This window comes from Xiphophorus hellerii, chromosome 6 (assembly GCF_003331165.1).
Source record: "Xiphophorus hellerii strain 12219 chromosome 6, Xiphophorus_hellerii-4.1, whole genome shotgun sequence".
NCBI classification, from domain to species: Eukaryota; Metazoa; Chordata; class Actinopteri; order Cyprinodontiformes; family Poeciliidae; genus Xiphophorus; species Xiphophorus hellerii.
In genome coordinates, this window is record NC_045677.1 from 23,044,269 (window position 1) to 23,055,897 (window position 11,629).

Below are 11,629 nucleotides of genomic sequence, written 5' to 3' on the forward strand. Positions count from 1 at the left end.
ATACTGGTGATACCCTACATGCCTGTGGTGCCCAAAGTCGGTCCTTGAGGGCTGGCATCCTGCATGTTTTAGTCCGCTCCGTGGTTTGACACACCTGTTTCAAATTATGTCTCATCAAGAAGAACACTGAAATGCTGAGAAGGTTGTTACTATCACCAGGGAGAAAACTAAAACATGCAGGATGCCGGCCCTTGAGGAACGACTTTGGGTTCCCCTGATTAAGGTACCCTTAGGATTTTGGTTAATTTTACGTTATACACTAATGTTAGCATACTGAATGGAGTAATTTTGCGTTAGTCAACATGCTAGCAATAACCGTCATCCTGATAGTATCAACATGCTGTACATGACTTAACTACTAATCAAACAAGCTTAAAATGACCTAACTATACAAATGCTGTGAATAAATACAATCAGTGCAAACAGTAAATACAAAACTTTGTTCAAAACAAACAATTAATAATAATTAGTTAACTAATGTTTGTTTTGAACATTTCTGTTAGAAAGAGAGAGAGAAAATATTTTTATATTGCCTTTTTTAAAAAGTATATTTAATTCAGTTTCCTGTTATTTTCTACACAAAAACTAAAAATACTATATTATTTATTCACAATGAAAACAAATCCCAAGTGATCACTAGGCCTGTCACAATAACAAATTTTGCTGAACGATAATTTCTCCCAGAAGTTATTGTGATAAACAATATTGTTGTTTTGAGGCCATTTTCAAGTACTATAAAGCTAATGGCATAATAATACCAGAACATTTTATTCTCAAAGATCAATAAACTTTAAATTCCAACTGTAAGTAATTTTAAAGACATAATAAATAAAATAAAAAAACAAAGGAAAATAATTATGAAGACTATGTAAACAAAATTGTCCTTCAAAAAAGGGCTAGTTGAGACCAAAGCACCAAACTGAAGACTTTTGCCATCCAGTTTTTGATGAGAGAGAAACGATAAGTTAAACAAATAACAAAAATTATTGAGCTCGTTTTAATTTATCACGTGATTATTTGATTTATTGCTTCTTGCGACAAGCCTGTTTACAACTTGAGTGGAGTCAACCTGTGATACATTTACCTGACTGAGCAAGACTGGAAAGGAAACAACTTGTTTATGTAGTCGTATTGAATAAATTAACATATGCATTTTGACTCATCCTTTGGTTTGTATTAAAGGTTCTATCACTCAGCCATCTCGGGTCACATTCTGCACCTTCAGCAAAACTGTTTTTATTTTGAGAATAATAAAGCCTGGAGGGAAAAAAATCTGTAGAAATCTCGGCGCTTGTCCCATACTCTGTATGCAACACTAGATGGTGCCCTGCTCATAGTGATTGGCCCATTCCTGTCCAACTTTGACCTGCTGGTGTCCACCGTCCATCACTGTGGGAACCAGAAATGACACTGGTTTGATGAAAAACCTGCAGTATTTATTAAAGGAAGCTGAGTTCAGAGTGAAAAACACAGGCTGGCTGAGTGAAACGTATGCACTGTCACGCTGTCGGTGTTTTCCATGCATTTTACATGCGCTTGGAGGGATACCAGCGGAGAGTCAGAGCGCTGTAGATTCGGGAATAAAATCGCCTTCGCCTTGGTTGTTCGTCCTCACAGTCCAGTGGGAGAACAACCTGCTGCTTGCCAACAGGAGCAGAGCTTCAACACATGGGATTTGAAGCAGCTTTGTGGAAAAATGACATCAGTGTCTAATGGAAAAGGCAAGCCTGACCTCGCTGTCAGTGGATGCCTGAGATCTGTTTTCTGCATTTCCTGACCTTGTTCTTGTTTCTGTGTGTGTGTTTTTACATGCTACATATAGAGAACCAAAAAGACCAACAAAGTGTGGGAATTTTCCTCTGACTCTTTTTTTCAGTTGTACTGAGCTCTACTAATTAAGTTCAGAGGTGTGGTGTGAGTTAAGTTGTGGTTACGGTTAGCGTTAGGAATATGTTGGTAATGGGTCCAGTTTGTGTTTGAGTTAGGCATAAATGCAGTAACTAAAATGAATGGAAGTCAATGCAACATCCTGAGATCAATAAAACCTCCCAAGTATTTTTGTCTAGTTTCTAGTGCAAATATCTTGAACATTTTTTTTAAAAGTAAGACAACACATTAAAAGTAACTTTTCAGCAAGATAATTAGGCTTGTTTTGAGACAATGACTAATAAATGTAGATTTTTAAAAAAGTATTAGCTCCACTGGCAGACTCGTTTCACGTAAAACAGGGAAGATGTCTTAAGTGGAAAAAGTCTGCTAGTGACATTAATCAATTAATCAATCAAGTTAAACTTGATTGATTAAACACAAAAATTCACAATCATAGCACACAAATTCAGCAATTGAAACATTGTATTTTGTCAAATACCGTCGTTACACATCAAAATGCTCATTGAAGTTTCATTTATGATGTTTCAAAAGCCACTAAACAGGTGAGTTATTAGCCTTGAGTTAAAGGAACTGTGTTTCGGCTGTTTTGCAGTTTTCTAGAAGTTTGTTCTAGATTTGTGGTGTATTCAAGCTGAACGCTGTTTCTCCATGTTTGGTTCTGGTTCTGGGGATGCAGAGCAGAACCAGAAGACCTCAAGAGGTTCTGGAAGGTTGCTATGACAACAGCAGATCTTTAATGTATTGCGGTGCTAAACCGTTCAGTGATTTATAATCTAGCAACAGTATTTTAAAGTCTATACTCTGAGCTACAGGGAGCCAATGTAGGGACTTTAAAACTGGTGTTATGGTCTCTATCTTCCTGGTTTTAGTCAGAACACCAGCAGCAGCATTCTGGATCAGCTGCAGCTTTAGGATTGATTTTTTTAGGCAGACCTGTGAAGACACTGTTTCAGTAATAAATGCGACTAAAGATAAAAGCATGGATGAGTTTCTCTAGATCATTTTGGGCCACATCAAAAAACTGAATGTTCTTAAAGGGCCGGTTGTTCCAAAATATATTGACAAAACCAATTTAATTGATAAAATATAGATAAATAGCTCTTCCTCCAGGATTTAATGATTGTTTTAGTGTTTTTTGCAATCAAAATGACATATTTTGTGGTGCCAATTTAGAAATCTTTGTAAGAAATTTTTACCATATTGGCACTAATGTAAGACGTTAAAAATGACTTTTTATTACTCGCCATATTTATTACGCACTATAACTTGACATCATAAGGCTGAGGCAGCAGTCACTTAAACTCTATGTTTTTGACCAATTTTGAGAACATTTGTAATAAAATCAAATTTTGTGTGAATTTTACAGATTTGTGAAAAACTGGAAGGACTTATTGAAGTAATTTGGAGTCTACAGGGCCACATTAAAAGCTACTGCGGGCCAGATTTGGCCCCTGGCCCTTGAGTTTGACTTCGACTTCTGTGCCCTAGATCTGGGTGAGACTTTAGTCTTCTAATCCTGGAAATGTTGTTCGGGTGATGCAGAGTTGAATTTGTAACTGTATCTGTTTGCATTAGAAAAGTGCACAGCTCAGCAAACTGGTATCCTCATTTCTCTAAATCCGGCTCTGGGTTCAACCATAGAAATGGATGAAAAATATCGCTAAGTTCTTGTGAATATAGAAAGACGTAATGTGTGTATGAGAAAGAGAGTGGGCGCATTAAAACCTATAACAGAGGCAGGATATGGGTTTGCATCACTGTCAGGCTGCGGCTGTGTGTGTGTGTGCGTTTGTTTCTAATACCTTGTGGGGACCATTTTCCTGACATGTACTATGTTGTGGGGACACACTGCTCCTTGTGGGGACCGAAGCCTGGTCCCCACAAGGGGAAACGCTGTTTTTGGGTCAGGGGTCAGATTTAGGACTAAGGTGTGAATTGACTTTTGGTTAGGGTTAGGTTTAGGTATGTAATGGATAGGGTTAGGATAAGGGTAAGGGTAAGGTTTAGGCTGTAGAAATGAATGGAAGTCAATGGAAAGTCCCCGCAAAGATGGCATGTGTTTGCGTGTGTGTGTGTGATTACTGTGTTGGCGTGTGGGCGTGCACGCGCGCGTGTGTGGGTGCTCCACAGAGTGTTTGTCTATGTTTGCATGCATCTGTGCAAATGCTCATATCTTTGTGTGAATGACAGGCAGGGACAGAGCGTGCATTCATCCAGGTTGCCCTGTGTCAGTCTTTATTTGTTTTATGTATGCATGCATGCTTATGCATGCACATGAACACATTATCAGTATTTGTTGAGCTGTGTTTGAGAAAGTTTTGCTCTGTTTACATGAATTCATGTATAAACAACTTTGCAAAAGTTTTAAATCACTCCTGTATTTCCCTGTCTGTTAAAAAGACAAAAATGTAAAAATTTTCTCTTAAATTTTAGATTCTAACATTGGCAGCATACAATGCTTTGCATAAGAATTAATACCCTTTGTACTTTTACACATTTCTGGATTGTTTTTTATTATTAAACCAGATCAAAAACCCACTGAGATCAAAACCTCTTTCACAAGGATGACCTGGCCGAGAAAGGCAGCAACACACATCATAAGACACACATCTGTTTGACAAGACATACAGAAAAAACAAAAATAGACATTAAAAGTATATAAAATGTGAACAATTTGACAACATCATGCAGTAGTTGTGACATATAATAAAAAAAAAAAACTGGCAATTTAAGATTTGAAACTCCGTTGACAGGATTTTCATTGTTGGTTTTTTAAAAATTTCAGTGAAATGAGTTGTGACAGTTCTGGCCATGTAACCACAAACTGCAATGTATTTTAGTAGGATTTTTCTGTGGTTGTTTTGTGGTTTTCCATTCATATATGAATGAAAAAGTGGAAAGTCTTTAAAAAAAATGACAGTAAATTTCTGAAAAGTGTGGTGTACTTTTGCACTCAGTCCATTCATTGATCAACCTTTCACATTGCACATATAAAACCCAAATTTTTTCACGTCACTTTTTGTCAAAACAGCTCAAGCTCAGTCAGAATGGAGGACTGTCTCAATGTTGTTGGATTTAGGTCTGGACTTTGACTAGGCCATTCAAAAAAGGGGCTAGTTGAGACTGATGCACCATGCGGAAGACTTTTGTCATCCAGTTTTTGGTAGAAAGAGAGCGACTAAAAAAAAAAACCAGTCATGCAAATGGAATTTTTCGAGCTAGTTTGTAACACCATTAATTCATTTATTGCTTATTGCGACAGGCCTAATGACTCGAGACTTTTGCACAGCACGGCGTGAGAGTGTTATGCGGTACATATTAGTATTGAGTGGGTTGTGACCTAAGAGTCACGTCTGCACGGGTTTATGTGCGTATGTACACAGCTTCTCTCCAGCTTCAGTGTGAGTGTGTGTGTTTATGTGCAGAGTGAACACCCGGTTTCCATTACGCCGGGCCGGCCGGGTTCCATCGGCCAGACCACAAGCCTCCTGTCTCCACTCAGGCTCCACCCAGCGCCGCCACAGGCTTCCCAGAAAAGAACAGCATCTAATTAAAAAGAAAAAAAAACTTTAATTACGCTCATCTCATCTCTGTCTCACTCTGAGAGAATAAAACGACTATATACAAACAAGATGATATGATTGATGAGTGTGAAAGGAGAAGGCTCATGTTTTTTTCTTTATATGTATATATATATATGTTTTTGTCCTCAAGCCAGCATGATGGCTTTTAATCAGATTTGCTGACATTCATGAGGCATAATGTCATCCTCTCTGCCTGAGCACCATCTGGAAATTCTTCTCCTTTTTTAAAGAGACTTCATAATCTGTCTTCTGCTTTTATGATTTTAAAAAGCAATAAATCATCTTCCAAATGTGCATCTCCACTTACTGTCCTCTACTGGTGCACTGATGGCCTGTTAAATGATTTGTGGAGCAGAGCAGAGATGGGTAGAGTACAAAAAAAGATTGTAATCAAGTAAGAGTAGCACTACTTCATCATATTTTTACTCAAAAGAAAATGTAGCTGTCCAAGAAATTACTCAAGTAAGAGAGAAAAAAGTATTTGGTAAAAAGGAAACTCAATAATTTCATATTTAAACATTATGTCAAGTAGAAAATGTGGTATTTCAAAGATCAAAATAAAAATAATTCATACAAGTAGTCAAAAATTGTACTCAAGAGTAGCACTAATTCAACATATTTTTACTCAAATAAAAGTAAAAAGTAGCCGTCCAATAAATTACTCAAGTAAGAGTAAAAAAGTATTTGAGCAAAAGTCTACTCAAGTACTGATCAATCATTTAATTTAATAATCAGATGGACCAGAATATAAGTGGAAATTTTGGTATTTTAAAGATGAAAACGACAATAAATCATAACAGAATCAGGCAAAATAAAGTTTTCCAAATCAGTTTCTTTCAATAACAAAAGTTTAATAAAAACTGCAGGTGTGTGTCGGAGTGTGGTGAATGTTTGGTTAAAACATGTTTGCTTTTCATTCAACAGGTAGAGAATCCAAAGATTTTACTCATGTAAAAGTAGAAATACTTCATAATAAAATTACTCAAGTAAAAGTAAAAAACTAGTAAAAAATACTCCTAAAAGTAAGAACCCACTGTGAGTAACTTCATTGCCAAAATGCTACTGAAGTAAATGTAACTAGCAGAGGTGGGTAGTCCCTAGTTACATTTTCTTCAGTAACTTTTTTTACTTGGAGTACTTTTGCTATGCTGTACTTTTTACTTGAACTAGAGCAAAGTTTCTGGATGCTCTACCAACTGTGAGTATTTCACTGAATGAAGAACGAGCTTTTTTTTAAATTTATTTTTTTATAACCCCTCGAGGGGGTCTTTTTGTGGGCTCTAGAGTCCCTTTTTTTCCATGAAGTAGGCTGACAGGAAAGGGGGAAGACATGCGGTAAACGTCGCCAGGTCCGGGAGTCGAACCCGCGACAGCCGCGTCGAGGACTTGAGGCCTCCAAATGTGGGTCGCGCTAACCCCTACGCCACCACAGCACTCCCAATAAGCTTGTTTTTAACAGAAAATCACTTAACAGACCCACTTGTTACTTTTATTTGAGTAACTTTTATTATGAAGTTCTCTTACTTGAGTAAATTTTCTGGATCCTGACTTTATTTTATGAGGAACGAACCTGTTTTTAATCAAAAACTCACCAGACACAGACACAGCTGCAGTGTTTAAAGTTTCGTCAGTTTTTTATTGAAAGAAACCTATTTGGAAAAGGAATCTTTATTATTTTTGTTACTTATATTTATTATCATCCTCTTGGTCTTTAATATACCAACATTTCCACTTAACTTTATATTTTGGTCCATCTGATTATGTAATTTTTAAGTATTAAATGATTTATAATTTGATCAGTTACTCAGTACTTGAGTAGACTTTTTACCCAATTACTTAATTGAGTAATTTCTTGGATGGCCACTTTTTACTTTTTACTTGAGTAAAAATATTTTGAATTAGAGCTACTGGTAACACTTCATTTGAAGGCGTGCGCATAAGATTGACATGACACTGTCATATAACAGCTGGCATGAACATTAAGTGTCATTCAGTAAATAATTACACTTTTAATGAAACTTTTAGTGCAACTTTTCATTAAAAGTGTCACTACCGAATGACCCTTCATGACAATAGTCATAAACATTTAGGAAGACTCCTTCATGTTCATGACAGGTGTTATGTTTATGTCATGCCAATCTTATTCACAACCCTTCAAATAAAGTACTGTGCTACTTTTAATGAGTAGCTATAATAATTTTGGTTTCTCCTCGTTGTAAGTTAGTTAACTCTGGATCCGCGGCTCGTCCTCAGAGGGAGTGTCTCTCAGGAATGTCCCGGTGTTTTCACTCAGCACCCTGAACACATGAGCTCCTTTCCGACCTCTTTCCTCCAGCTTTATTAGCCGCGACCCGCCTTCGCCCGCACACAGGCTCCGTCTTTGTTGGCCGCCATTGCGCTGACCCGCCGAGTCACGTGGCTGGATTCGGGTTATCGCGTCATCTCGATCTGCCTGCAGGAGCCATTGTTCGGGCCCGGACCAGATGTTCCGGCGGCTAGATTAGCATCGCATCACTCCTCAGCGGGGAGTCCGGGCCTCGCTGCCTGCTCTGCCTCTTATCTTCCACCTGCACTGTTTCCTTTGGTTTCCAGAAACCTGCAGGATGCTGTATTAGCCCTGCAGGGAGGTTTATTCTGCAGCCAAAGACAATTAAAGCAGAAGGTCTAAATGGAAATAAGTTAAAATATTGCTAATGTTGTCGCTAATCAGACTGTTTTTTTGTTTTTATCGTTTTCCTCTTGCGCAGCTTCCTTTTCTGTTATTCTCATTTCCATCTTTGTTCTTTTTTTTACTTTTATTTTATCTTTCATCTTTTCCTTTCTTCTTTTATCTATTTTCAGCTTTACTCTTCTTCTTCTTTTCCAATCCTGTTTTCTTATCATATTTATATCAATTTTTCTGTTATTTTTTAACCCTTGTCTATTATTGTAATTTAATAAGTTTTTGTTTCTGTGGAACTGGATATGAAAATTTTAATTATTATTATTATTATTATTATTATTATTATTATTATTATTATGTGTTCTGTTTATTTTTTCTCTGACATCCTACATGTTTGAAGTAAATAACGATTTAATTTCAGTTTTTTTCATCCTATTCATTTTTTTCTTCCTACTCTTCCCTTCCTTTTTATTCTCATCAATTCCTTGAGTTTTATTCTTTTTCCAACTCTTCCTTATATTATTTTTTCTGTTTATTTGCATTCCTTTCGCTCCTTTTCTTACTTTCAGATTATTCCTGCTCTTTTTCCCCCCTGTTGCTTATTATTTCACGTTCTTTATCTTCACCCTTGACTTTCCTTATCTCTTTCATTTTTCTTCTCCAGCTCCTCCTCCATCTCTCTTACAGATCCTCTTCTCTCGTTCCACCTCACTGCATTCTTCTTCCAACTCTCTTTTTTTCTTGTCCCTCCCTGACTTCTGTCTTTTCTTATCCGTCTTTATTGGATCTTTTATCTCCCACATTGTCACTTTGCTTCATCCTCGTTTTACTCATTCAGAATTTTATCTTCTCATCTTAAACCTCCTTTTCTCATCTTTAATAGCACAGATAAAAAATATCTGAGTTTTACCTGCAGCTCTTGCTTTCACTGTGGAGGTCTCGCTCTGATAAAAGTTAACATTTAAAATTGTTTATATATCTTTTGTTATGTTTATCTTTACTCTTTTAATGATTCATGCAGTACCTTTCAAAAGTATTCATACTGGCTGTGACCCAGTTTTGAATCCAGCCCGGCCCACTGTGAAGCATGGTGGTGGCAGCATCATGCTATGGGAATGCTACAAAGTTAAAAGGGAAAGTGTAGCTTCCCCGGCGAAAGCATAACAGTATGATGGCGTATAGGGAAAAAAGGAAGAGTAAATTTCTGCCAAAAAAGTAATAAAATTTCAGATTACGCTCAGAAAATTTATTGAAAAAACAACATTTCTAAACTTTAAAAGTAAAAAAAAAAGGCCCAATATAATTCAGAAATTTTGAGATTAGATTTAGAAATTTTTTAGAAATTTTTTTTTCTGACATTTGCTACAAAAAACTGAGATATTTTTAGATTATTTTCTAGAAAATATATGAAAATTTCATAAATTTTATTTTGAAAATTTAATTTGGAAAAAAGTTTCTTTTTGCCTGATTTTGTTATTTTGTAATTATAGGAAATATTTTAGGTTTAATCTTTAAAAAAAACAATTTCCACATAATTTTACATTTTGATCCATATGATGATGTAATTTTAAAATATTAAATAACCAGTAGCCTTTTTACCAAATACTGTTTTACTCTCGAGTAATTTCTTGAATGGCTACTTTTTACTTGAGTAACAATATTTTGAAGTAGTGCTACTCTTACTTCAGTACAATTTGGGGGTAATTTTACTATGAAGTATCGCTTCTCTGGTGCTGTTTGTCGAAATGTGCTGGTTTAAGCAATAGGAGAATTCAACTGCAGTAGCCACGTTTAACCTAAGGAGGGCAGCACTGAAACTGAAACGCACAAATAACTGTTAAGACAAGAAATATGAGCTGACTTAAGAGTTTTGCACGGTACCTTAGTTCTGCCCGGTCTGTCCTTTCGCAGCCCTGGACCATAAAGCTGTCAGGAGTCATGGCAGACGCGTCCTCTTCCTCTAACTCCTCATCTCTCTGTTTACATTTAAAGCTCCTCAGATGTTGGTTTCGTTGCCCAACACCTTTGCACACATTTACTGCGGGTTAGTATTTGTCTCTGGCCAAGGTATCTGTGATTGGTGGACAGAGAGCCTTATCAGGCCCCAGGAAGCTTTTAATCATCCAGGTTTCTCCAAGCTAACCGGGCCGCGTCTTAGGTGTGTGTACACTGCAGGGAAAAACATGCACTAAGTGAGTGTGTGTATAGATTTAGAGGTGTGTTTTAATTACCAAGCTCAGGTTCCAAAATCTGTTTCTGGGCTGCAGTCAGATAAAAGTCAAGCTAATGAGGTCTCTCTTCTTCATTAGTATTAATGTGTTTACCGTTAGGTTAGCTGTGCAAATGTATAAATCACTGCGAGTACAAAACGGTGGAAGTCATTTGTAACGATCTTGTCTTTGTTCAACTCCTTGGGTGGGGCGATCCAAATCAGAAGCATTCATTCTTATGGCAGCAGGTGGAATTTTAAACACTAGAACTGTGTGACCTCCATCTGACGCCATTTTTAAATCAGAGCACATCTTAACCTACTTTTTATGGAAAGTATATAGAAACAACTTTTCCTATCTGGAAACTGAAACTTTTGCCTGTTCATCTTTGTAAAATAGCTCAAGGTCAGTTAGATTTGACAGAAAGCATCTGGGATAACAGACAGGGTCCCCCACAGCATGACACTGCCACCGCCATGTTTAATCAATTCCTCCTGGAAGTTGCAACTTTGTAATCACAATTATTACTTCAAATTTACTCATTATTCAGAAATTCACGAATTGCAATTTTCAACAGTCATTGCAATTCTTCCGCAAGTCTGATCAATCACCTTAATGCTTTCTGTATTTCCTTTCCTGATCAATCTCTGCAATTCTGCTCAATTTCAACCAATCCGTCTTTTGACTAATTTCAAACTCAAATTCATATTAAAATTAACTTTCTAATTTATCTTCCTATTTCAAGTCTCTTGAAATTCGAACCTGCAAAGGTAACAGCATGTTTTACGCTTAACAGTAACATTTGCATTTTCTTTCTTATTTTTGCTTAAACTGTGCACATGTTATAAATGTGGATTTTGTTTTTTTGCACTTTGGCAACTCTTCAGGACAAGATTTTATAACTGAAGTTGTTATTTAAATTGCTTCTCCAGCAGCCACTGACCAATCGTGCTTGAGTTCCGCTATTTGTGTTGCTAGGTAACAGGCTGGGCTTTGCTGGAGTTGCTAGGAAACGGCACAGTGCCTTTGGAATGTGACTTGACTATCTGGAGCTTTTTGATACAGACACCAAAAACATGAACTTATTGCCAAACAAACGGCTGTGTGTGTTTTTTAAAGCGCTTGGGCTGTTTTTAGAAGCAGTCGAGACCCAAGTGAAAGTACAAAAACGTGCCAAATGTTTCATTTAGCCTGAACTGATTTGGGTTACCCATTGGAGGTAACCTCAGCGCAACATTGAGGTCAAGACAACAAATTAAAAACAGCCTCTTAAAATGAAATCT